Source organism: Macaca mulatta, chromosome X (genome assembly GCF_049350105.2).
Source record: "Macaca mulatta isolate MMU2019108-1 chromosome X, T2T-MMU8v2.0, whole genome shotgun sequence".
Classification (NCBI taxonomy): domain Eukaryota; kingdom Metazoa; phylum Chordata; class Mammalia; order Primates; family Cercopithecidae; genus Macaca; species Macaca mulatta.
Window position 1 is genome coordinate 156,276,857 of NC_133426.1, and position 26,642 is coordinate 156,303,498.

The 26,642-nt window shown below is 37.9% G+C and overlaps 1 protein-coding gene across 10 annotated transcripts in view; it reads left to right on the forward strand.

Moving 5' to 3' along the window:
- LOC701020 (uncharacterized) overlaps positions 1-25,040 on the forward strand; it is an 87,110-nt gene extending 62,070 nt beyond the window's left edge. For 2 of the 10 annotated variants that reach the window (XR_013412635.1, XR_013412637.1), the window contains 4 exons: positions 5,230-5,339; positions 6,014-6,202; positions 12,654-12,819; positions 12,930-13,189. The gene's annotated coding sequence lies outside the window, so the exon portion shown is untranslated. Of the gene's footprint in view, positions 1-5,229; positions 5,340-6,013; positions 6,203-12,653; positions 12,820-12,929 lie in introns of all 10 variants that reach the window. The other 8 variants (XM_077988057.1, XM_077988058.1, XR_013412636.1 and 5 more) reach the window with 6 other exon arrangements.
- Positions 25,041-26,642: the final 1,602 nt, after the last annotated feature.

Genomic DNA, 26,642 nt, shown 5'->3' on the forward strand with positions numbered 1-26,642 from the left:
ATACTGCCACTCTGACTTGGTAAGACCTTAATCTGGGACAGGAAGAAGTAGAAATCATCATTTAGGAAGAGTAAAGCATTTCTAGTTTCTATTTCCATTCCATATTTTCTAGCCCTGTAAAATTAAATTATGCCTGTTCATCTGCTACTGACTCACTATATTCCACAAGCAAGCAATTTGCATTTTTCTTCACAGCAGCATCTTTCTCCTCAGGATGCTGTGGCAACTAATGTTTTAAGATTCTAAGAAAAAATCATAATAACAAAACCTTTCCATCCTAGGCATCTAAAAATTGAATTGTGACCAAAGCATAAAGAAATATTATTAAAGAAGCTAAACAGTTTACAAACTCAGCAATGCCATGTTGAAGATTAAACCCTGTAGGTTGGGAATTCATTTAGGGCACATTCGCATTCTGTGTTTTTAGACGTGGCTGCATGCACAAGTCACCTAACACATCACCACAGAATACAATGTGTCAAAGTATTTAGAATGTGAGAGCATCACACAGATAAGGGAGCAGTTTTTATCTGGGAAAGTAAGAAAAGGGAGTGAGGGAGTAAATTGGCCCATAGAATTCTAGAGTTTGAAGGGGCCTCAAAGATGAGCTAGTAGTGTAGGCTAAGTACCTTTGGCTGCATCGCTACCAAGTGGTTGTCTAGCTTACGCTTTGAGTACCTCCACTGACAGCATGCTCTTTATATCTCAAGGCAGCTTATTTCATCAGGCTGCCCTATTAGAAAGCTTTTCTTTAGGCCATACCAAAATCTATCAACTAGTATTTTCTACTGCTTGTTCCTAAATTAAACTTCTTGGGGTCACACAGCCACACTAAATTCTTTGCCAGTATGAAAGCTCTTTATATATGTAAAAATAGTTTTCAAGTACTCCTGTCTAGAGTAAGCATTTAAAATTCCTTCAGTGGTCATCAAATGACATTGTTTCCCACCCATCCATCATTTTGGGCACAAAACCCTCACCTATGTAGTAAAATGTGTCAGTTCCTTCTCTTGTGTCTTGTTTTTGGCCTAAATAATTTCAATGAGATGACCACAAATTAAAATAATCTTGGAAAGGAATCAAATATGGAAGTATTTGAGAATGAGATAATAAAGGCAAGTCTGGTCATACAGTTTCAGAAGCTTATGTCTTTAATCAGTTAGGCTAATAATAGGCCATGAGCACAGACATCAAAAAACTAGGGATCACCCTCACCATGATCTGCAGAATGAAAATGTTAGGAAACCATAGACTCTGCAATAGGAAAGTCCTTTAGCAATCAGCTAATGAAACTCCATCATTTTATAGATAGGGAGACTGAGATTTGAAGAGGCCAAGGGACATACACAATGTCTCACAGCTACATTGGCAGAGCAAAGACTAATTAATCCATGTCTTTTGATTGCCATTTCAGTGCTTTTCTGTATATGTTTTCTTAACTTGGGACACAAGCAACAGCCAGATAGTAAAGGATATCCTTTTATCTCTCTCCAGTCACTGTTAACCAATTATATTTCACTCCAAAATATATTTCAAAAGTTACAGAGTTACATAAGAATGCTCTTAAGATTCTTGGATTGATCTCCAAAGCATCCCTGCCTTATTCACCAAAAACTTAGCAGTTTGTGTCTTTTTGAGTTTTGAATTAATGTGCGCATCAGTGAGGATAAGTCCCCATTACTATGAGGAATTTGTACAATGAGTGTCTAATAACATGGATACCACAAGGGAATATTGATAAGACATTTGAGAATAAGAAGAAAATATTAGCCAATAATGCATATTATTGTGTGATAAAACCCTGATGTCATATAATCATGTTATGGCAACATCAGTCTGAACAGAAACTCAAAATCGTTGAATTCCTCCAGACATGTGTGCAATATACCTGGTTCTTCACGTGTACATTGGAAATGCACATTAAAGTGGAAATGGGGAGCTGTTGCTAGAATTCCAGGATATTGGAGACAGACGAAAGGTATTCACCCTACAGGCACTTTGTGGATGTTTTTAATTTGAAAAACAAGGACAATCCCAATGTCTAGATTTCCCATTTATGTAGTCTCCCAAAACATTTCGGTAGCAGATCTCCTATGAGTCTAGGTCCTTCTTAAGCTGAGGGTTCCCAAGTAGAAACTATACTGATTGAGATGAGCTATTGGCCTTATTTGAGAATGACCCAAGTCTGGTTCTGTCAGACTTGGGTCTTTCTATTTAAATTCAGGTATAGACGCTATTTTCTAGACCCCATTTTCTAGAAAATCTGTGCCAACAAAACTTTGAAAATTTGAAGACAAAATTAACATTTGAGAGAAAGGATTATAGAAAACCTGCTAAATGCCTTTTTAAAAATGGTCCCAGCCCTACTTTCCAATCCTATAAGATAGCATGCCATCACATATCTGCAATAATTTATACTGTATTGATTTTATTGTCACAACTTTGGAAATCTCTGTCATGTGTATTTATGATGGCCCATAAATGTTTGGAATAACATTTAGAGACCAAGTCACTATTTGGAGTCAAGGAAATAGAAGGCTGTGTAGACAGATTAGAGCCCATTAATGGATCCAGTGTGTAGACCTAAGAAACCTGCCTAAGATAACTTCTCTTGAAAATTGAGTAACAGAAGCCCTCAAATAATAGTAGCTCAAAATGGAAGTTTAAAAATGGAAGGCTGTGAGCTGTGTAGCCCAAAGTGATGACTCTATTTGAAAGCCCTTATTTTTTTCCTGTCCAGGAATCCTCAAATGGTATGTTTGTAAAAGGAATTGACAAAAGCATGCAGCTATACTAAGCAGCAAGATTCTCTGGATGAGCAGATCACAGCTTTCACATATTAGCACGTCCTGAACATGTAACTCCCAGTTATAGATCTGGAGTTACTTGCATCATCAATTCAATACTTTGGGACTTAGGGCTCCAGTTGTATTGGTGCCAGATGGAGAATTAATATGTTGTCTAACTCAGACTAGTTAAGGGGTTTTGCTCCTCAGAGGGAGTGGGAGACAGTGTGACTGTTTTGCTCTCATTTTCCTCATCCTGCATTAGAAACAAAGCAAAAAGTTGGCTGGAATCAGTATTAGCATTGCCCACAGCTGTTGAACTCTGATTTAACCAGATGCCATAGCTATAGCAACGGGGAAATATTGGAATTTTGAAATTAACATGCTACTGAAAGTTGCTAAATATATCACGCTTTGTGGAGGGGTTCATATTGTAGGTATTTCCATTATTTCTCAAATGACAAAGTAAGTCAGGCTTTAGACAGAAAGTTAATTTATTATATATGGTGGTTGCTGAAGTCTCCCTTACTTGATCTATATCTATAAATATGTTTTTTGAAAGCAAATGAGATAAATCAGCTTGATTGTCCAAGGCATAGATGGAAATTGGGGCTGTCATAAAGCCATCTTCAGATTTGTGTGGGTGTCGGAATATTCATCTTTGGGGTTTAGTGGAAAGAACCTCAGGCTAGGAGTCAGGAAACCTAAGTCTCAGCCTCTATGATTAAATTATTAGGTGATCTTGGGCAGATCTCAGGTTCCCCATTTTTTAAATGCCAGGCGTTGAGCTCTTCTGCCTTCCAATTCTAGGATTCTGGAATAGTTAGGTTTCTAATTCTCCCGGCTGTGGCTCTGGTGGGTACTTACCGACATCCTGTGAAATAAGAAAGAGACCCACATCCCAGGATCCCTGGATCAGAGTGGTGGGTGACATATAAAGAGAACTGTGGTTTCCCCCTATAGGCTTTTCCCTGGATAGGAAAGTGTTTTCTCCACTCAACAAACCCTATAATGGGCCTGTTGACTTCATGCTCCTTCACTCCTCCTTTCCCCGCAACTGGGCCTATGTGACTCCCAGAATGAGGCCCTGCACCTTACTCCACTCTACCTAGCAAGGCTCTGAGGCCCTACCTTGTAGTCAAGAGAGATCTGAAGGATCCAGAGTCATAAAAGCAGGTCATGGATGCGGTACAGCTGCAAGTTGTTCTTGGACTCTTCACCTTAGTCCTAATAAATAGATTCTTGCCACCTTCCTGTGACTGGCACACCTTGCCTTCTCTTCCATATCCAGGAGCTCATTACCTGTCTACTACCTACTTTCTGTTTTTAGGGAGCCTGGTCCCTACCTTGGCTTTGTACTTGGTGTTTTTTTCCACTAAGGACTGAAATTCTGTTGCCCTTTTCAGTCTTCCTGGGGTCTGGGCTTGTCCACTGCCAGAATTATCTGGGATCACTCATCTGCCTGTCCATGGAGATACTTGTCTAAGGCTTGTGTCCAAGACTCCACAATGCCTCATAGCCTACTAGCCAGCATAGCCTTTTGTTGCTTACTGTTGATCCTCAGTGAGACTGCTGGCCTGCCTTGCCTAGACCTCTGCCTGCTGCTTATTACCAGACCCTCATCTGCTCTGTGGGGACATTGCCCTGTAACTCATGTCTGGGCCTACAAAACACAGTTTATTAGTCTCTACTTCTCATCTCTTTTTGGAGACCCTAACCTCAAAGCCATCAAGGGCCTGCCTAGTCTCTGTGTTTTAGATTTCCCCAGGCTGGTCTATTCTAATCCCAGCCAAGTTTTAGTTATAACTTACAAAGACTATATGGGCAGTCCTTGGACCAGGTTGCCCTGCCTGGGCCAGGTTTGTGGGCCCGTCTCTCGAGATGAAAGCTACTGTGTCTTGTTTCTCAGTCACTATGTACCAGTTAATGAACAACCTTGTAAAACTTTGCTTTTGATGACCTTGTAGGCTAAATTCAAGTTAATATTCTGAGGTGGATGATGAAGCAGAATTTTTGTGTCTTTGTAGCCTACCGTAGGTACCGTAGTGTCTTTGTAGCCTACCGTAGGTACGTAGGTACCTACGTAGGTACCGTAGGTACGTAGGTACCTACGTAGGTACCGTAGGTACCGTAGGTAGAGGGATGCTGTTGGGATGCTGTTGAGCCATCCTGAGAAAATTAGGTGAAAGGTGAGAAATGCCTTTGTGATCATTTTGGAAGCTAAGTTGCATGTGAATCTAAGGTGGCATTGGTAGTGGTAGTAGTACTTAGTCTAGTAGTATTCAACTCCTTGCCAAGGCGCTTCTGGTTTAATGAAATGACCCAGAGCCTCAGCTCCATAGCAGGGTTGCGTGTATTGGCTAGCTACATGTCCTTGTGTTGAATAGAAGTGAGTATGTTATAAAAGGGCAAGTTTAGCCCCCTTTTGCTCTCTCCCTCACAGCTCTTGCTCTTCTGCCATGTGAGGAATCGTGTTTCTCCCTCTGGAGGATGTAGCATTCAAGAAGCCATCTTGGAAGTGGAGACAGCTTTGACTCAATGCCAAATCAGCTGGTACCGTGATCATGGACTTCTAGCTTCCAGAACTGTGGAAAACATATTTCTGTTGTTTATGAAGTATCCAGTCTATGGTATTCTGTTAGAACAGCACAAAATGAACTAAGGACAGTGTGTATGTGTGTTTATGTGTGTGTATGCACATGTATGAGCATGTGCATGTGTGTGAGTTTGTGTGTGTATCTCCTATTTGTTCTGTCTGGATAACCATGACTGAAACAGATATCATGAAGATAGCAATGCGACTTTGAGCAGAGACAGTTGCAGGATTATGGAGAGCCTTGAGTGAGCTGTCATTATGAGTTCTTTCACCCAAATAGTCATAAAATATTAAGTAATATTTGAGTAATAATTAATTATTACTGTGTCTACTAAGTGAGCATATATTGTGCCATAGAGGTTGGTTGGCACAATTTCTATTGACTCAGATTTCTGAGTTGCTAATCCAGAGCCTGAGTGGAAGTCTCTCATCTTCCTGTCAGAGAAACTTTACTCTCCTGAAGGGAGCACCAAAAGCTGGGTATCCTCCATCACGGAACGGGAATCTGACTAGAAAAGGCCTCCAGTTCTGTCAGGTTAATACTGGGATCAAGAAGGACTTTTTATATTAATGGAGTCAATGCCATTGAAAGTTAGCATTCATTTAGTCCACCTCTTCATTGTGCACATAGGGAGAGTGAACCTGAGAGAAGAGAAGCCACCTTTATAGGCCACACAGCAAGTTGGTGGCACAGCCAGGCCTCACACTCACATCTCCTGACAATAAGTAAGGTAGAGAAGAAAGGAGAAGGAAAGAGATGAAGGTTGTTTGCTAGAAGAGAAGTCTGGATTCCCGTCATGCTTTTTCTATGGGCCATTTGGTGAGTAATTGTTCCAAAGTTTGGAAGTGTCCTATTTTTCATAGCTGGATAGAATGGAGAGAAAATAGAAAGGTTTAAAAAATAAAGCGAAATAACTTAGACAACGTATTTGTAAGGGCCCCTAACTGCTAAATTACAAAATTGAAAATGATCTGTATAGTTTTCATTGATGAGTAAATCTGCTCTCTGGTGGACTTCTCTAGTGGGAACAAGGCCACTGCACTCAGTCTAACCACCTTGACCAAAGGCCAGGTTTGCCCTTGTTAAAATAAAGGTACACTGCGCTTGCTGTGGGACCAGGCTTCCTTTTTTCTCTCCTGTATTTGTTCAGGAATTTGGTTCTGTCCCATGAGCATACTAAGTTGAATTGATCAATGAAAATGGCATCTGTGCTTTTTTGTTTTAACTTGACTTTGATAGCTTCATCCATTAAACTTTCAATGAAGTTGTAATTTCTTAAAAAAAAAACGAACCCTAAATTTTAAAACATGCTGGCAGTTCATAATTACCTTGGTGTGTATCAAGATGAATCAGTGAAGGTGACTCGCTTTCCTTTGCATTTACTATTGTTGCTTTGTGCCTGTGTTTTCTGTTTAGGATTTATTAGTGTAAATCCCCCTTATACATCATTGAAAGCATTAGGATTTGTGTAGTGTTAAATCCATATGAGGATTTATATGGAATTAAATCCAATCTAAGAGACACTGGATAACCTAGTAGGGTTTTGTACCCATAATTTCTACCGCTCTTTGTGGAAAAGCATTTCGTTACAAACTCATATTTGGGAAAGCAGTGTTCCACAAATGGCATCTATTATTGCCGATGTGGAGTGTTTTACTGCACTTTCCATGTAGTCCCTGGGCTCCTCACTGAGACGCATCCTCATGGCAAAGCATCTTTCATGGCCAGGAGGAGGACATTAACCTCCTCTCTGCTTCTTCCCTGTTTGGAGCACAGCACAGCTTTGATTAACTCTTTAAAGAGCCTTCTGTTTACACGCTCTCACAGATCTGCTGACAGTATTTGCAAAGCACATTGCAATTTTTGACAGCAGGCGCCACTGGGGTGGGGAAGCTACTTGTCAGCTTTTTCCTTTGGTGACTTTCCTTCCTTTTTTTTTTTTTTTTTTTTTTTTTTTTTTTTTTTTTTTAATCTATGGAGGGAATGAAAACTGCTCCAGGTTGCTTCTTGCTATTCTCCCCTTTTATTTCTTTTCTCTTCTTTGTATACGCTTTTCCCCCATCCCATATACCAACTGATGCGGTGATTGAGTGACTTTCATCCATTCAGTCAGGTATTTACTGCGACCTACTTCATGCAAAGTACTGTACAATGTACTGAGTTTTTAGAGTTATTTCTGAGTTGTTGTCCCTTTTTAAATTATAAAAATAGTACATACTTACAGTAAAAATGCACAGTACAAAAGGATATAAAATGAAAAGAAGATCCTCTTCCACATCAAGCCCCTCGTTTCACTCCTTTGTATAACATCAATAACAATTTCTTACATATCCTTGTAAAAATTTTCTATATGTATATAAGTGTGTATGTAATGTATACATTCATACATATATATATGTACATAGATAACACACACACACATGCTTTCTTAGAAAACATAGACTGGAGCATGGCAAACACAGTTTTGTACATCCATTTCCATATTACAACATGGAAGGCCATTTGCTTTGCTATAAAGAAATACCTGAGGCTGGGTAATTTGTAAAGAAAAGAGGTTTAATTGGCTCATGGCTCTACAGGTTGTACAGGAAGTTTGGTGCTGGCATCTGCTTCTGGTGAAGCCCTCAGAAAGCTTACAATCATGGTGGAAAGCTAAGGTGGAGCAGGCACATCATATGGTGAGAGAGAGAACAAGAGAGAGATGGAGGAGGTCCCAGACTCTTAAAAAAAACAGATCTCATGTGCACTCAAAGTGAGAACTCACTTATCACCAAGGTGATGATGCTAAGCAGCTAAAGGGGCTGACCAGTCACCTCTCACCAGGTCCTACCTCCAACATTAGGAATCACATTTGAACATGAGATTTGGAGAGGACACACATTGAAACCATGTCACATGTGTATCTTTCCATCCTTTCCATCTCAGCACATTCAGTCTTGCTGACTCCCTTAAAGGCTACATGGTTCAAATGTAACTTTGGGAAAACCCTGAGGTTTTGATAAGTTTTATGTAGAGGGCACTGAATTTGATTTTGAATGTATAAATTCATGTTCATTTGCTGTCTTCAGGTTTCCTTTACTTTTTCTCTATATCGAGGGCACTACCCAGTTATGCATTCTGACACTTGAAGAATTCTGGCGGCTTGCAAATGTTCCATGGAGATGAAAATTAACTTGATTGGTTTTCCTTCCTGAACACCATGTGTCCACTCTGGCCTTGGGCGACACTCAAAGTGGGTTTCAAACCAAGCTTTAGAGTTTGTCCCAATACTTTCTAATAGTTTATTTTCTCCTTTTCATAAGTTTTCTCCTACAACTTCAGTCCATATTTTCTGGTCTGGCCTTATCAACTATAAAGTTCTTGTTTGTTTGGAACTTGAGGTCAGTGACTTTTGACCTCACTAGCTTTCATTCTAGCTCACTCTTATTTAGGCATTTACTATATACATAATTTCTTTTAATCCTCATGACAAACCCATGAGGGAGGTGCAGTAATTATCTCCAAAGTGACAGATGAGGCACAGGAAGCCTTAGGACATTGTCTAAGGTCACACAGCTGGTACATGGAGGAACTGGAATTTGAACCCAGGTTTATCTGACCCTAAAATATATGCATTTAACCAGTATATATACTGCCTCCCTTAAATTAGTATTTCTAGCTTTTCTGTGAGCCTGCAATTCTCTAGTGGCAAGCCACAATAATAGCCACGCCCTGAACATACACTGCATGCCAGACTCCATACCAGAAGGTGGAGCTGAGTTTTCTCATGCTGGAACTGCTTTTTCTTACAAGCTAAACCATGGGAGGGATCTTGGGTGGGAAGAAGCACTTCCTGCTTATAATATAAGCCAAAAAGAGATTCCCACAGTATGAAGCCCACAGTCTTTCCTGTGTAATGACATTATGAAGACCTCAGGCAGAATCTCCACCTATTGTGCATTTTTGTGTAATACCTTTATACTGTAAATTAGTTAGAGATACAGACTTGAAACCCCTACTTTGACCCAAAACACCTAGACACAAGAGGGAATGGTCTTTTGTTTTATTTTCCTGGTCAGAGTTCTGTAGTTTCCTTATCAATGTTGCTCACCCTGGGTGTTACCTCTTTGAATTCAGATTTGTGTGAATGAGATTTTCTAAAAGAAACCTTGGTAACTAAGAGACAGTTTCTATCTCTACCTTCTTCTGGTGGACTCCAATCCTGGCTCTCCAGCTGCCTTGCCTTTGTGTTTTAGGGATTCAGAATCAGGATGCGATCATGGCCCAATCACAGAACTGAACATTTCTGAGTTCCTCAGTATCCAAAAGGAAGGGCATTTCAGATGTTAGATAACTGTCCTTTATTCACTGTCTGATAGAAATTTAATGGTTACAAAGGGGTTTGTTTTTATGTTTTTAGTTTTATTATTTTTAGTTTATTTCTAGCACTAGAAAATAAGCCTGAAAATCTGGAAAGGGAAAGGCCAAACCAATCGCAGTTGCCCTGGAATTGTGGGGGCATTCCCAATAACGAATGTCTAGATGGTGTGTTTATTCCAGTTCCAATCCAATCCAATTCAATGAGTATTTGTCGAATGCCTGCTGTGAATAAGATAAAGAATGAATAAGGCATGGCTCTCACTCTCCAGGAGTTCACACTGTAATGGGAAATTGACATGTGCACTGTTAATTCTCATACAAAGAAGGCAATAATAAAGGTCTATACAGAAGTTTAAACAAGGTATTACGGGAATATTGGAGGAGTAAAAAATTATTTCAAATTAGAGTATCTGGAAGTATGCTGTTTGAAAGAAGGTGATTTTGAGCTTTGTCTTAAAGGGGTGATGAGATTATTATAGGAAGACATTGAGATGAAAGGTAGTTTAGGTTGAAGAACCAAACATTCTGCAGGTGTGCAATCCCAGGAAATGCATGGCAATTAGTCTGGTAAGGTGGAGAGCAGTATGGCATACAACTGGAGAGGTAAGTCCGACCCAGTTTATGAAGAGCTTTGAATACTAGACTAAGAGTGTGGACTTGCTCTGTAGATTAAGGGGACTCTTGAATACCCACCCCTCAAAATCACAAAGGAGTCTGTTTCCTGTCATCATAGCACTTGGTTCTTTCTCAGTAGCCCCTTTTACAGGCAAATTCCTTCTAGTTACATTTGTACTCATTTGGTAAAGATTCTCTGTGAGAAATACTTGACTTTAAAAAACGTGACACATAAGTTGATTTAAACATCTCTGATATATCAATAATGTATTTTATTCATTTCTCTCCCCAATAGTGTATGTAACTACATATACTTTGTATAATCATTGACTATGATTACAGTCTGTGTTGATATAACCTAAGAGTGGTTATGCATGATCTGGGTGGTATTGCATCTGAAATTTATCCTACTCTGTAATATGTTCCATTGAGCTTACACCAAACCAGTCTAGCTATGCCATCAGGTTTCTCTTTACCAGCTCTATTTATGGTCTTTCTCTGACATTCCTATAAGAATGTCAGGTTAAATTATATCAGACGCTTCTCTCTCCAAGATATGTTAACTTTGCTCCATCCTCTTTCACCATTCAGCTTGTCATTCTATCATGAACAGGAATTAGCTTCGTTTGGCATGATTTGTGTTTGAAGAATCTGTATTGACTACTGTTTATCACTTGGGTTTCCTCTAGATACTCATAAATGACTGCCTTAATAATTGTCCTCACAGCTTACCAGATATTGAAATTAAATTTATGAGTTTAATTCCCTGAGTTCCCTGGGGACTTTTTTTTTTTAAAAGAAAAATGGAACACGGCAGTTTCATGACTCACAACAACTCTTCCATAATAACCAATGTGATAAAAACATTTTTTCAGGAAACAAATTTCAGTTTTAGCCTTCCAAATGATTATTACAAAAATTAACAAATAATAAAAAAATTGAAATACTAAAAGACATCCTGTATCCTCTCTTAAACTGTTTGTTTATTGTACTCACGTGTATTCTTAAGTGCCATAAAAGATGCCTAGAAATCATTAATCCACTAGTATGTAGTCCTTACTTGGTGCTGGCCACTGAAAATTTGGTCTTTTTATATACAAATTGTTACACACATGAAAAATAGCCCAATAATGGCACTTTTTATAGCTTATTTCATAAGTACTCTTAGACATATGCTAAAGTATTGTTACAGGTTGCTGAGGCAACCCGCCTGCTACAGTTGTGGTTAACTCTACAATTTACTGATAATGCTGACCTGAGACTTGAGTCTTACCTTCACTGCATGCAGTACAGGTGTACTGTAGGTAGGCCATGGGTGGACCATAGCTACCTCTAAATCTTTACAGAAGATTTCGAATGTGGCTTTTGTTGCATAGAAAATAAATAAAATAAAATGAATCTCTACAGAAGACTGGCAAGAGATTGGTGCATATTTGATAGCAAACAGTGGGATGCTTTGAAAGGGTTGGATAACAGAACACTGAACAACAGCAAGAGCTTTAGTGGGGTTTAGGTTTCGGTAGTTGTCCGGCCAAGACTCTGCCTGTTACTGAAGCTAGGGATATGTGGAGTGACCAGTTTACATCAGTCATAGTAGAGAAGTAATTGCTTTTATCTGACTAAAGCAGTCTGGACCTAGTCAACAACATGCTGATGCTACAGTCCCCATTCTTGATGTTTTATTGGAAAGTGGTAAAACTTCTTTTTCTCACTTAGCTGGTACCACCCATTTGCAGTGGTATGTTCTAGAAGCAAATCATATTTCAGAGCTCTTTCGTTGTGTAATTTTTTTCAGTAGGCATGATGGGTATTCTGGAAGCCGTATCATGGTGCCGTTTGCTTGGCTGTGTGTCATCGTTATAATGCATAGGTTTTTTACTTGTTTGTGTGAATGTTTTTATTCCAAAGACTGCCATCCAGGGCCATGCAGCAAACAAGCAATAGGGAAATATTCCACTATGCAGTCCTATTTTGAGATGATATTTAGGATGAGAGAACATGCATTAGTTACCTACCAGCTTGACAGGAGTGGATTTCCAAATCTGACACACCATAGCCTCAATTCTCACCAGTGTGCTCCTGGAAAGGCCAGCTCATGGTAAGCTCCTTATAATTTGTTAGTAGTGGGGAAGCCTTGAGTTTCAGGACAACGTGTTTGGATGGCATTTTAAGGAGCCATTCCATTTTTGGTAGAGTAGAAAAAGTCTGCATCTGAGTCTTTAGTACAGTCTGTTCTCTGGATGAACACAATGATTGTCTCTCTCACATTTTTTCTGATATTTATTCTGCAAATCAGTGCATGAGCCCCTGCCACTCTTCTAAATAAGCTTCCAGGCATTACCTGCATGCTGTGTTCCTGTGGTGGGATGGCAGTAATCTCTGCTAAGATAAACGGGAGCTTCTGTGGATAAAGCGTAAACGCAGTGAAGTGTGTGTGGCTGGAAGATTTAATGCCTCTACAGGTAATTTTTTTAGAGGGGGATCTGGCATTTAATCAAATCCAGAGTCATTATGTAAATTTAATCACCTTGCAACACACTAGTAATTTTATTATCTCCTTTTCATTTGACAGTGCTTAGATACAAGTTGAGCTTGGAATTCCAGAGGTAGAGCACTGCTGATTGGAGGCATATTAAATAAAATGTACTGTGGAAATGAGATAAAACCTTTATTCTTGCCAATGATTGTCATTCTTGTATGCAGTTGTCCAACAAAGGATTTTTGAATAAAGTGTGCCTTTAAAGTTTCCCACCTTTCTTAAAGCTCCCAGTGAATTGCAAAGGGCCTGTTTGGAATGGACCACATTAAATCTACTTCAAATGAAAACCTTTACATTGAGTGAGATATGGTTCAACTCTTCTTAACACAAGGCCTTTACACTTGTGTAGTCCATTTTGGTTTGGTCTATCTTGTCACTAGAATGCTATCTGAGCTTGGATTATTTATGCCATAAGATTTATTAAAATTGAAGGCAGTATTTCCATTCTTCAACACTAGTTTTGATAGATGTTTAAAAGGTGCAGTGGGGTTGATGATCCTGAATACACAAATTATTGATCACCACATCAAGTTGGATTTCCCTAAAGGTGTATGGCTTTTTGACCTTGTGATTTACACTAATGATTATGTCTTAATAAAAGTCATAAAGCTAAATACTTTATATGTGATCTAAGGGGTGAAATTAGAAAGGAAGCAAGAGGAGAGACATACTGTGTTGAACTGACCTTGCTAAGGCAGAAGAAATGGCATTTTATAGTGTTTTTTCTTTCCTTCACTTCTCTGTTTTACTTCTTCCACTTTTTAATCTCTTAATTTGAAAGTAACTCTTGAGAATATCTCTTCTCCTGCAGACGCAGACACCATGAGTTCCCCCATCCATACACTAGAACACATAGGTCCTTGGTCAACCAGAGAGTCTTTCCTTTAATCAGGTGATATCTCTCCTTTTATACCTTGCAGGCATGGAAGCCAATGATTTGGGCAAATGCCCCTAATTCAGGATCAACTCAGATGACCAGGTTTCCCCTACCTAGAGTACTACTTATTGCAGTGAAAACTTTTCTTTCCAAAAATCTTTAATTAAACCTTTAATAACTCCCTGACTCATAACATGGCTTCATAATGGGAAATCAAAATGGCATAATCTGGGATTAAGATTTAAGTGCCTTACTATCTAGTTTCCCATTGAGCTGAGTATCTGTTCTCTGTTTACCACTCATGCCTCAATTTTCTCATTCTAAAATGGAAGTAATGATCACTACCTACCTCCAAGGGTTGGTATAGGATTCAGTGAGGCATTTGATGTGAAAGTATCCAACGCTCAGTTTGGCATAGAGTATATGTTCAGTGAGGGCAAGTGGAATTTGAATGATCTTGTGAGTGCTAAGAGGTAATAATCCAGGGTTAGTATGCAACCTTAACAATGGGGCTACCATGCACAATCACAGTGAGGGTCTGAATCAAATGAGGATAATTGGGCTCTGGCTTTGGTGTCTCCTTTTGTGGGTTGCAGCTGATAAAATAAGTCCTCTTTTGTCACACCATCATACAAAAGTAGATTCACACATGTACACACACACACACACACACACACACACACATACATACACGTGACTTGGGTGAGAGAGTATATCAAATAATCCCACAGTAGAGAGATGATGAGATTGCTGTTAAGGGATGTCCTAATTTGGCTAAAACTTGTGTGACTTTAGGAAATGGACTTACCCGCTCGCTCTCAGTTTCTCTCTCTCTCGCGCGCGCATGCGTCTATCCATTCATCCAACCATCTGTCCATTCATTCAATAAGCACTTATGAAATATACCCATCACTATATTTCTATCACCATTGCTGAGTAGTGATGATAGAAAGATTGATACTTTTCCTTTCCTTAAAGAGCTTATACTCTTGGAGAGAGGGACAAGCAAACAGTTATAAGACACACTTAATCCATTTGGGCTGCTATAACAACATTTCTTAGACTGGAAAATTTATAAATAACATAAATTTATCACTAACAGTTCTTGAGGCTTGAAAGTCCAAAACTAAGGTGCCAGCAGGTTCAGTTGTCTAGTGAAGGCTCTCTCCTTCATAGATGGTCCCTTCTTGCTGCATATTCACATGGTGAAAAGGGCAAGAGGCTAATAAACTCTCTGAGCACTCTTTTATAAGAGCACTAATCCCATTCATGAGGATCCACCCTCATGACCTAATCACCTCCTAAAAGTCCCATCTCTTAATATTATTGCTTTGGGGATTAGGTATCAACATGAATTTGGGAGTGACACAAACATTCAGACCATAGCAAATAACTATTTCAAAGTGACAAAGGCATGCAGAGGGTATCATGGGAATAAAGAGAAGGTTCCTTTCCCAGCTTGGAGTGGGAATGAATGGTCAGAGAAGACTTCAGGAAGAGGTGGTGCTTGGGCTAAGTCCTAAAGGGTAAAGAGGTGTTTACATAGTAACAAGTGGCAGGGGCAGGTGGAAGATTGTGTTTAAGCTGAGGGCAAACCCTGGGCTCTAATGCTGTGCAATTCCTATACTGTCCAATGCTGATAAGAGTTCTGATCAGACCTGACAGCCATACATGAAATGTAGACTCAGCGTTTGTTTGTAGCCCACCACATGTGTTGAGAACACTGTGGATAAGTGCATATTTTAGTGCTTCTGTAAAGCCCTAGAAAGTAAATATTTTAGGCTTTGAAGGCCATGAGGTCTCTTTTGCAACTATGCAACTATGCAGTGCTATCTCATCACAGATTTAATTTGCATTTTTCTAATAGTTGACAGTGTTGAAAATATCATGTACTTATTTGCTATCTACACATCTTTGTTGAAATGTCTCTTGATGTATTTTCCCCATTTTCTAACTGAACTTTTTTGTTACTATTGAGTTTTGAGAGTTTTTTATTATATTCTAGATAAAAGACCTTTGTAAGATATGTGATTTGAAAATATTTTCTTCTAGTCTATAGCTAGTCTTTTCATTCTCTTAACAGTGTATTTCACTGAACAAAATTTTTTAATTTGGATAAAGTCCAATTTATCAACTTCTGTTTTTATGGATCATGCTTTTGATGTCATATCTAAGTACTCTTCAAGTAACTCAAGGTCAGGAAAATTTTCTCCTATTTTTTTCTAAACATTTTATTGTTTTATGTTATATGTTTAGATCTATAATCCACGTTGAGTAAATTTTTGTATAAGGTGTAAGATTAGGTTGATGTTATTTTTTTTCATACTGTTTTACAATGATTTCAGTACCATTTGTTGAAAAAACATATTTCTCCATTGAAATGCTTTTGCATTTTTGTCAACAATGAGTTGGCCATATTTATGTGAGCCATTTTTATACTCTGTTTTCTGTTTTATTAATCTATGTGTCCTTTCCTTTGACAATACCACACCGTCTCGATTACTGTGTATATACAGTAAGTCTTAAAATCAGATAATGTTATTTCTACAGTTTTATTCTTTTTTTAAAAAATTGTTTTAGCTCTTTTAGTTCCTTTGCTTTTTATATAAATTTGACATTCCACTTATCTGTAAATACAAAAAGTTCTATGGGATATTGATTGAAATTGCATTAAATTATGCTGTTTCTTTCAGTCCATAAGCATGGTATAACTCTATTTAAATCTTCTTTGATTTCTTCCATCAGGGTTTTATGGTTCTCAGGATGAAGAATCTGTACATATTTTGTTACACTTATACCTAAGTATTTAAATTTGTTTTGAGCTATTATAAATTATATATATACACACACACACACACACACATTTAAATTTTGGTTTTCAGTGGTGCTTTGCAAGTATATAGAAATATGCTTGATTTTTGTGTGTTGACTTGTTTTCCATCACCTTGATAGTACTCACTTATTTTTAGGAGTTTTTATTTAGATTTCTTGAGATTTTCTGTGTAGATAGTCATGCTGTTTACAAACAGTTTTCTTTCTTTTTTTCTGATATGTGTGCCTTTTATTGATTGATTTTTGCCTTACTGCATTGGCTAAGACTTCCATAATGATATGGAATACGTGGTAAGAGTGGATGTCTTACATTGTTACCAGCCTTCAGGAGAAAACATTTAGATTTTCACCATTAAGTATGATGTTATCTGTAGGTTTTTTGGAGACGTTCTTTAAAGTTGAGAAAGTTTACTTCTATTTCTAGTTTGCTGAGATTTATTTTTAATAATTAATGGATGTTGGCTTTTGTCAAGTGCTTTTTCTATATCAATTGCTACAATTACGTGGCTTTTTTAGACTGTTAGTATGATCAGTTATATCAATTGAATTATTCTATTATTGAAGCAACCTTACAATCTTGTGATAAACCCTACTTGATTGTGGTGTCAGAAAGGGCCTGTGATAAATCTCCAAATATATACTCATTTTACTTCTCTTTGCCCTGTAATGTAAATGCAGTTATACTGGTATCATAAAGGTACATTTGAATACTAGGGAAAGGTCAGAGAGAGAATGCTGAGAGGTGGAAGGCATTTTGCCTGAATGAGGAGCCAAAGAAGGCAATGGAAGCTAGGGGAGAGAATGTAAGAACTGTTCCATGAGCAAGCCAAAAGTGAGCCAATCCATCAGGCTGCAACCATTGAGTGAGTGCCTGCTATGTGCCAAGCAGTTGACACAGGCTAAAAGGTTCTAAAAAGAGTCGAGATTGAATAACAAAGAAAGAAGGCCCTTGAGGAGCTTGATCATGCTGGGGGCCAAAGGTGAGAGGGTTTCTGTATTCTAGTTCTGGAATTTGACTGATGAACACTGAACCCAGGACCCAGGTGACTGCCTGGAGCAGCCTGAGGTACTTTCTTGGCCTGCTGGTAGGTAAAATAAATGAGAGGAGAAGAGTCTGGGAAAGGTAGCCTCGGTGGCTTATCTGGCACCTGCAATTTGATTAGATGTGTATAACTTGTGTCTTAAAATCCCTCACATTGGGCAGGGCAGGCCAACCTGCAACCGGCAGGCACTGAGAGAGGACCATGGGCTCTGAGAGGAAGAGATAATTAGAGATTTTCTTCAAAACTGAGGGCTTGACCTTTCTGCTTACTTACTGTGATCACTATAATGCCACTGCCTTAGGCAATGATACCCAGTTTGATCTCCTCTCAGCAACTGTTAGGTCAGTGTCTCCATCCATTATTTTCTATGGAAGCTCTGGCAGCCTGAGAGTTTGAGCAAAACCAACCTGACCACCTATTTTTATAGTATGTAGCTCAGTATTCTCAACCATGATTGCACATTAGGATCTCCAGAGATCAGAACCAGCTTAATAGACATGTGACCAGTGCATTTACACAGGACCCCTTGCTCAGAAGGGAGGGCCATGCTGGGAAATTAATGCTCTGTAGTTTCCATTTGAAACTTAGTAATTTTTATCTTCGAACCTGTGTTTTGTAAGTGAAGTATAATGAGACAATGAAGCATGTACTGGGGGCTTGAAATCTTGATTCACATATGGGTCTGCCTCCTACCAACTGCCCATATCTCCAGGATGAGTTTTTGGCCACCACTCCCTTGATTTCTGGTACCCTTGGCCTTACCTGGGCCCCCCTTTCTCATACTTGTTCATCCATCCCCAGCAGGAGCCTGGATGTTGGGAGAGTCAGGATCAGATGCATGCACCCTGCAGCCCCTCTAAGTAGGGCATGACATCGATCATCTCTGCTCCTGTCTCACAGCACCAGGTACTCAGTGGGAAACACAGTGGCAGCAAGCCTCTTGTCCATCCCTGATTTAAGTACCTAAGTGTACCCTAGTAAAGAGGTTGTAATATCCTTGGGAGTTGCCTGTCTTCTGTGGGATGGGATGGTGGGCCCATGGGAAGAGAGATGCTAAAGCTCAATTTCCTTGCCTTCTGATAAGGCACGGCATGTCAGTCTGGTGAGTGGTGGAAGGGAGGACCCAATAGTTGTCAGGCCCAATCACACACACAAGATACAAGTCACTGGGTGGGACTCCTGGGTGCCTTTAAGGGTCTACCCTCAGCCCATGAATATCCCCATGCCCAAGAGAGTGTCCTTTGGGCCTGCTTCATGTCTGGAGAGACCCTCTCTTTCTCCTTCCAACCTTCCTGAATCTGACTTGCATTAGTCTCTTCCAGCCAGCTCAAGGCACCTTCCAGAGATGAAGTATGAAGTACAAATTGTACAGTTTTGGTGATTCTGCATAGGAGTTAAATGCTCTGATATTTTAATTTAAGATATCACTGTGTCATACAATATAAAGATGAACAGTAAAATATCTATTAATGATTTAAAATTTTACTTTTTCTTTACTTAGAATGACATTGAATAGCAAAGAGGAAACACTATGGCAGGTTGAATGAGAAACCACAGAAGAAAGGACAACATCGTTATATTTTAGTACCTTTAAAGGCACTTTAAAGTTTTTTTTGAACAAGGCACACCACATTTTCATTTTGCACTGGGCCCCACAAATTACATATCCAGTCTTGTCTGGGGTTATATTTAAAATACATGGATGTATCCAAATTAATTGGCATTGGATAGGGCTCTAGGCATCTGCATTTTTAAAGGCAGTCCAGAGAATCTGTTGTAGAAAGAAAGTAGAAATAAGCAAAGAGCAAAAGCTAGAATTAAACCCTGTGGTACTAGATTAGCGTCAGAGAGATCCATATGAAAAACCAGTAAATATGTCTGTCTGTCTATCTGTAAAGATAAGTAGATACAGAAATGAATGTTGATACGGTGTTGTCACAGTCTGTTCAGGGGACTATAACAGAGTACCTTAGACTGGGTAATTTATAAACAATAGAAATATATTGCTCACAGTTCTAGAGTCTGGGAGGTCCATGATCAAAGGGCCAGCAGATTCTGTGTCTGGTGAGGGTTCTTTGCTTCATAGATGGTGCCTTCTTGCTGTGTCCTTACATGGTGGAAGGGGTAAGGAGCTAAGAAGCTCCTTTAGACCTCTTTTATAAGGCCACTAATCGCATTCATTAGGTTTCTGCCCTTATCACTTAATCACTTCCCAAAAGGACCCACCTCTTAATACCAACACATTAGGAATAAGATTTCAACATATAAATTTTGGAGGGACACAAATATTCAGCAGATGTATTCTTGGATATGTATCTGTGTATATGTATATGTATATAGTTGTCCCTCCATATCCGTAGATTCTGCATTCGTGGGTTCAAGCAACTGTGGATTAAAGTATTTGGGGGAAAAAGCAATAAAAAAAATAACAACATAACAATAAAAAAACATACAAAGGAAAAACAATATGGTCTAACAACTACTGACATGGCATTTACATTATATTCGCTATTATAAGTGATCTAGAGAGGATTTAAAGTATACAAGGGGATGTGTGTAATTTATATGCAAATACTACACCATTTAATATAAGGCACTTGGGCATTCATGGTATCCAACATGGATTTTGGTATCCACAGGGAGTTCTGGAACCAGTCCTCTGTGGATACTGAAGGTTGACTGTATTTCAGAGCTCTGTCCACTGAGAGGGCCTAGAAGCAGAACACTGAAGTAGAATGAAGCTTACCTAGAACTACATCTTGTTTCCTAAATACCATTCTCAGTTAAAAAGAATTAGACTTTCTTAGAGAAATAGGTAATGAGAGAGAGAATACACCACAGTAATAATTTCAGAGGACAAGATATTTACATAGCTACAAACTATTAGCTCCCAAATTTGTGTTAATTACTATGGTGGTTTTAATATGTGTTCACAAATTATTTGATACTCCACCCTACAGGTAGTAGAGATAAATTCCCCTTCATCGAGTGTGAGCTGGACTTTCTAACTCAGTTCTAATAAAGCATGAAAGGGAAATTTAGTAGTTTTACTATTTACTATTTATATTTTCTATTTAATATATAAGTAAGTTGAAAGTAAAAAGATATATCACCCCAATATTATTCAAAGGAAAGTGGGAATGGCTATGTTAACATTAGGTAAATAGACGTAAGAACAAAGAAAATTACTAAGATAGACAGGGTCATTAAATAATGATTAAATGGTCAGTGAATCAAGAAGACAGCAATCCTAAATGGGTGTGTGCCAAAAACAGAGCTGCAAAATATGTGAAGCAAAATTCAATAGAATTGAAAACAGATAAATTCACAATTATAGTGGGAGTCTTCAAACTCCTCTCTCAACAACTTATAGAACAATTAGAAAGTCAGCAAAGATGTAAAAGAACTCAACAAGACTATTAACCAACAGAATATAGTGTTTATAAAAACCTCCACCTCACAGCAGCAGAATATACATTTTTTTCAAGCATCCATGAAACATATACCAAGATAAACTATATACTAGACCATAGAGCAACTTCAAGAAGTTTAGAAGAATTGAAATCAACAGAAAGATACCAGGAAAATATCCAAACACCTGGAAACAAAGCAGCATGCTTCTCAATAATCCATGGAGCAAAAAATAAATTAATCAGAGTGAAAATAAAAATACAACATATCAAAACTTGTGGGACACAGCTAAAGGAATATTGAGAGGGAAACATATAGCAGTAAACGCTTGCATCAGAAAAAGTGAAAAATACACTAAGATCAGAAACAAGGCAAGAACAGGTGCTCTCATCATTCTTATTCAATGTAGTATAGTACTAGAAATTCTAGCCAGTATAATAAAGCAAGAAAAAGAAATAATAAGCACTTGAATTGGAAAAGACAAAGTAAAACTCTCCCAATTTGCAGATGGCATGATTGTCTATGTAGAAAATCCCAAAGAATCTACAATAAAACTTCTAGAGTTAATAATTGAGTTCAATAAGGTTGCAAAACACAATGTCAGCCCACAAAAATCAACTACATTTTCAAATACTAACTGTGAACACATCAAACCCAAAATTCAAAACACATTACCATTTACAATTGCTACAAAAAAATGAAATATTTGGATATAAACAACAAAATGTAACAAAATATGTACAGGATATGTATGCCAAAAATTACAAAATGCTGATGAAATAAATCAGGAAGACTTAAATTAATGGAGAGAAATACTGTGTGTGTGGATTGGAAGTCTCAACCCAGTGAAGTTGTCAAATCTGCCCCAAATTGATCTACAGGTTTAATGCAATTTTAATCAAAATTTCAACAAAGTTTGTTTGTAGGTAAACTTGTTCTAAAATTTGTATGATGCCCCTCTTTATTCCTGATAATCTTCCTTGTTCTTAATTCTGCTTTGTCTGAAATTAATATAGATACTCCAGTTTTCTTTTATGTTAGACTGGTATATCTTTCTCCATCTCTGTATTTTTACATATGTCTTTATATTGAAAGTAGATTTCTTGGAGAAAAGATATAGCTGTGTCTTGTTTGATTTTTTTATCCCCTCTGTTTTAATTGATGCCTTAAGGTCACCCAAATTTAAAGTTATTATTAATATAGTTAGATTAATATGGATTACATTTGTAACTATTTTCTATTTATTGTATTTTTCATTTTCATATCCCAACTCTTGTCTGCCTTCTCTTTTTAAATTGATATTTTATATAATTCTATTTTATCTCTTTTCTTACAATATCAATTATACTTCTTTTAAATTTTTTAGTGGTTGCCCTACAGTTTAAAATATACATTGCTAACTACGAGTCTACCTTCAAATAACACTATAATACTTTACATATAGTGCAGGTGCCTCATAACAGAGTATTATCAAATCTTCCCTCCAATCCTCTGTGACATTGCTATTTATTTCACTTATCCATATGCTATAATCAACCAATACATTGTTGTTATTGTTACTTTAAACAGTTATCTTTGGACCGGGCATGGTGGCTCACGCCTGTAATCTCAGCACTTTGGGATGCCGAGGCGGGCGGACCACCTGAGGTTGGGAGTTTGAGACCAGCCTGACCAACATGGAGAAACCCCGTCTCTACTGAAAATACAAAATTAGCTGGGTGTGGTGGCGCTTTCCTGTAATCCCAGCTACTCGGGAGGCTGAGGCAGGAGAATCGCTTGAACCTGGTAGATGGAGGTTGCGGTGAGCCAAGATCGTGCCATCGCATTCCAGGCTGGGCAACAAGAGCAAAACTCCGTCTCAAAAAAAAAAAAAAAAAAAGTGTTCTTTTAGATCAGCTAAGAATTAGAAAAATAAATAAAAGATTTTATTTTACCTTCATATATTCCTTCTCCAACAGTCTACACTCATCCTTTTTTTCTGTAGGACTGAGTTTCTGATCACTGTAACTTTTTCCCCCTGAAGAACTCCTTTTAACATTTCTTGCAGGGCCAGTTGGTTTTCATTTCTGTCGGTTTTTGTTTTGTTTTTCTGAGAAAACTGTTTCACTTCACTTTCACTTCTGAAGGATACTTTCACTGGATATAGAATTGTGGGTTGGTGGTTTTTTTTTTTTTCTTTCAAGACTAAATATTTCACTCTACTCTCTTCTTTTTTGCATGTTTCCTTGAGAAGCCTGATGTGATTCTTTTCCTTATTACTTTATAAGTTGTTTTCTGTCTGTCTCTTGTCTTTCAAGGTTTTTTTCCTTTGGTTTTCTGCAGTTTTGCTAGAGGGGACTGGAGTAGGTAGGAGCAATGCCCTTCCCCAGCTCAGATAAGACCCTAGAAAAATATTTTCCCGTGTAAAGTTGTCCAATGTTAAGGGGAAGGTTCTGGGCATATTTCACAACGATTATTTTTTACTCTCACCGACAGATTCACAAGATAATTTTACTCATCTTTACTGTAAGAACTTATTGGATTTTTTTGAAGGTAAAGACAACAAAATGTTGGGGTTTTCCCTATGCCTGCAATCCTCAATTTGTCATTCTCATAGTAGTCTACACTCAGCCTCCAGCAATTTGTTCAAATTGCCAGTTTTGGTAGTCCTACTAGTTTATGACTCCAGTGACTCCGGTCCAAGCAAGCAAATTGCAGCTATGTCTCTCTGGATGTTCCTGACTCTTCAGATTTCCCTACAACCTCATTTGTCTGAAGGATTCATGAAAAGTCATTGATTTTAAGTTTGTCCTGCTGCTTCTTGTCAGGATGGGAGTGATGATTTCCACGATCTTGTCAGAACTTAGAGTAATATTCCAAAATTTATATGAAAAGACACAGGTCCTAGAATAGCTAGAACAATTTTGAAAAAGTAATAAAGGTGGAGGAATCAGTGTATCTAACATTAAGGCTAACTATATAGCTATGGTAACCAAGACCATGCAGTATTGCCAGATGGGTTAGATATATAGATCAATGGAACAGAATAGAGAACCCAGAAATAGACCCATATAAATATTCCCAACTGAATTTTAACAAAGATGCAAAGGTGATTCAATGAAGGAAGGATAGACTTTTCAACAAATGGTGCTGTGTTGGAACAACTGGACATTCATAGGCAAAACAAAGAAAGTTCAACTTAAGCCTTACACCTTATGTAGACATTTACCCAAAATGGATCATGTAAGTTTGTAAAACATAAAACTAAACATATTTTAGAAAACTGGAGAAAATCTTCCAGATCTAAGGCTAGGCAACAGATTCTTAGACTTGACACCAAAAGCATGATCCATAAAAGGAAAAAGTAGTTGATAAATTGGAACTCATCAAAGTTAAAAACTTTCTGTGGAAGTTTTTATGGAAGATCCTTTTAAATATGAAAATACAAGCTATAAACTGGAAGAAAGTATTTGTAAATCATATCCAACAAAGAATATATAAATAACTCTCAAAACTCAATAGAATAAAAAAATCCTATTAGAAAATAAGCAACAAACAGCAACAGACATTTCACTGAAGAGGATATACAGATGGCAAATAGGCACATGAAAAGTTGTTCAATCAACATCACTAACCATTAAAGAAATATAAGTTAATACCATAATGTGATATCACTATAGCTCCATGCATGGATCATTCTACATTGCTTATGGGTGATGGTATGACCACTCTGGAAAATGGCTTATTGGTTTCTTACAAAACTAATGATACACCTACTATACTATTCAGCAATCATATTACTGGGTGTGTATCTCAGAGAAATGAAAACATACATCCATACAAAAACCTGTACATGAATGTTCATAGCAGAGTTGTTTTCAATGATCAAAAAACAGAAACAACCCAGGTGTTTGGTTAATAGGTGAATAGTTAAAAAAAATTATGGTACATCCATACCATGGAATACTACTCAGTGATTAAAAAAAAAAAAAAAAAAAAGAATGAACTACTGATACATACAACTTGGATGGATCTCATTGGCATTATGCTGAGTGAAAAAAGGCAATCTCAAAAGGTCACTGTTAGGTTCCAGGTAGGTGGGACATGGCTTTATTCAGCAGTTTCCCCACACTGTCAGTGCTGCATTTATGCACCTCACAGACAATAATGGCTCAGAGCCAGGTGATGAACCCTCCCATGTTATGGCTACATAGCTGTGATTATATAATGCATGGGATTGTGTGCCTGTGCTCCAATCTCACTGTCATTCAGTGCAGGATGTGTACCTCAGCCTATACTTGACTGCAGCACAGCCATTATCCTTCCAGTCATATACTGATTGATTCCATTTATATAATATTCTCAAAAATGATAAAATTAAAAAGATGGAGAACTGATTGGTGCTGTACAAAGGTTAGGGGTGTTGGTGAGGGGAGTTGTAACTATAAAGAGGTAGCATAAGGAAGATATTTGTAGTGGGAATAGTTCCGTTTCTGGATTGCAGTGGTGGTTACAAGAATACAGATGTGATTAAATGGCATAGAATTACACAAATACTTTGCACCAATGTCAATTTCCTGGTGTTGGTATAGTACTATAGTTACATAAGATGTATCCATTGGGAAAAATTGAGTGAGGATTTCACAGGACCTCTCTATTACATTTACAACTTCATCTGATTCTACAATTACATCGATAAAATACTTCTTAAAGTAGCTTACAGTGGAGAAACCTGGCAGAAATCTCCTTAACCAAGGAATCAAGACTAACATCACTGGTAAGTTTATGTTCATATCTTGAACCCCTTATGCTGTGTGATAAGAAATGCACTTCACTTCTGCTTTCCTTCCCCAAAATATATAATCCCAGTCTAATTATGAGAAAACATTACACAAACCCAAATTGGGGGATATTCTACAAAGTACTTGACTATTTATCTTTAAAATTATTGAGATCATGAAACACAAGGAAACATTAATAAATTTCCATAGATTGGAAGCAAATAAGAAGATATGATGACTAAATGCAACATAATATTCTGGATTGCATCCTGGAACAGGAAAAGGACATTAATGGGAAAACTGTTGAGGTACATTATATAAAATAACTGATCAGTGCTCTTCAAGGTGTCAAGATTATGAAAGACATAAAAGAATGGATGAACTGCCATAGATTAGAGGAGACAATGCAATATGAAATCCTGAATTTGACCCTGAACAGAAGATGCAATGTAGTGGAGAAACTGGTAAAATGCAAATAAAATCTAGTTTAATCATATTGTACCAAAGTTCATTTCTTAGTTTTGATAACTCTATGATGGTTATATAAGATGTTGACATGAAGAATGCAGTGTGTGCAGCAACTGTTTGCTGTTTTAGCAGCTTTTCTGTAATTTTAAAATTATTTCAAAATAAAATTTTAAAGAAAGCCTCCTGGGAGATTCTAATGTGTAGCCAGAGCTGAGAACCACTGCTACCTCATCCATTTGGTCCTGCCTCATAGGTTTCCACTATACTCTCCTACTCCCTAGTCCGCCCTTCCTCCATCAAAATCGCTGTGCTCTGAAGGGATTTGTTTTCAACTGGCTGCTGACCTAAATAGGAT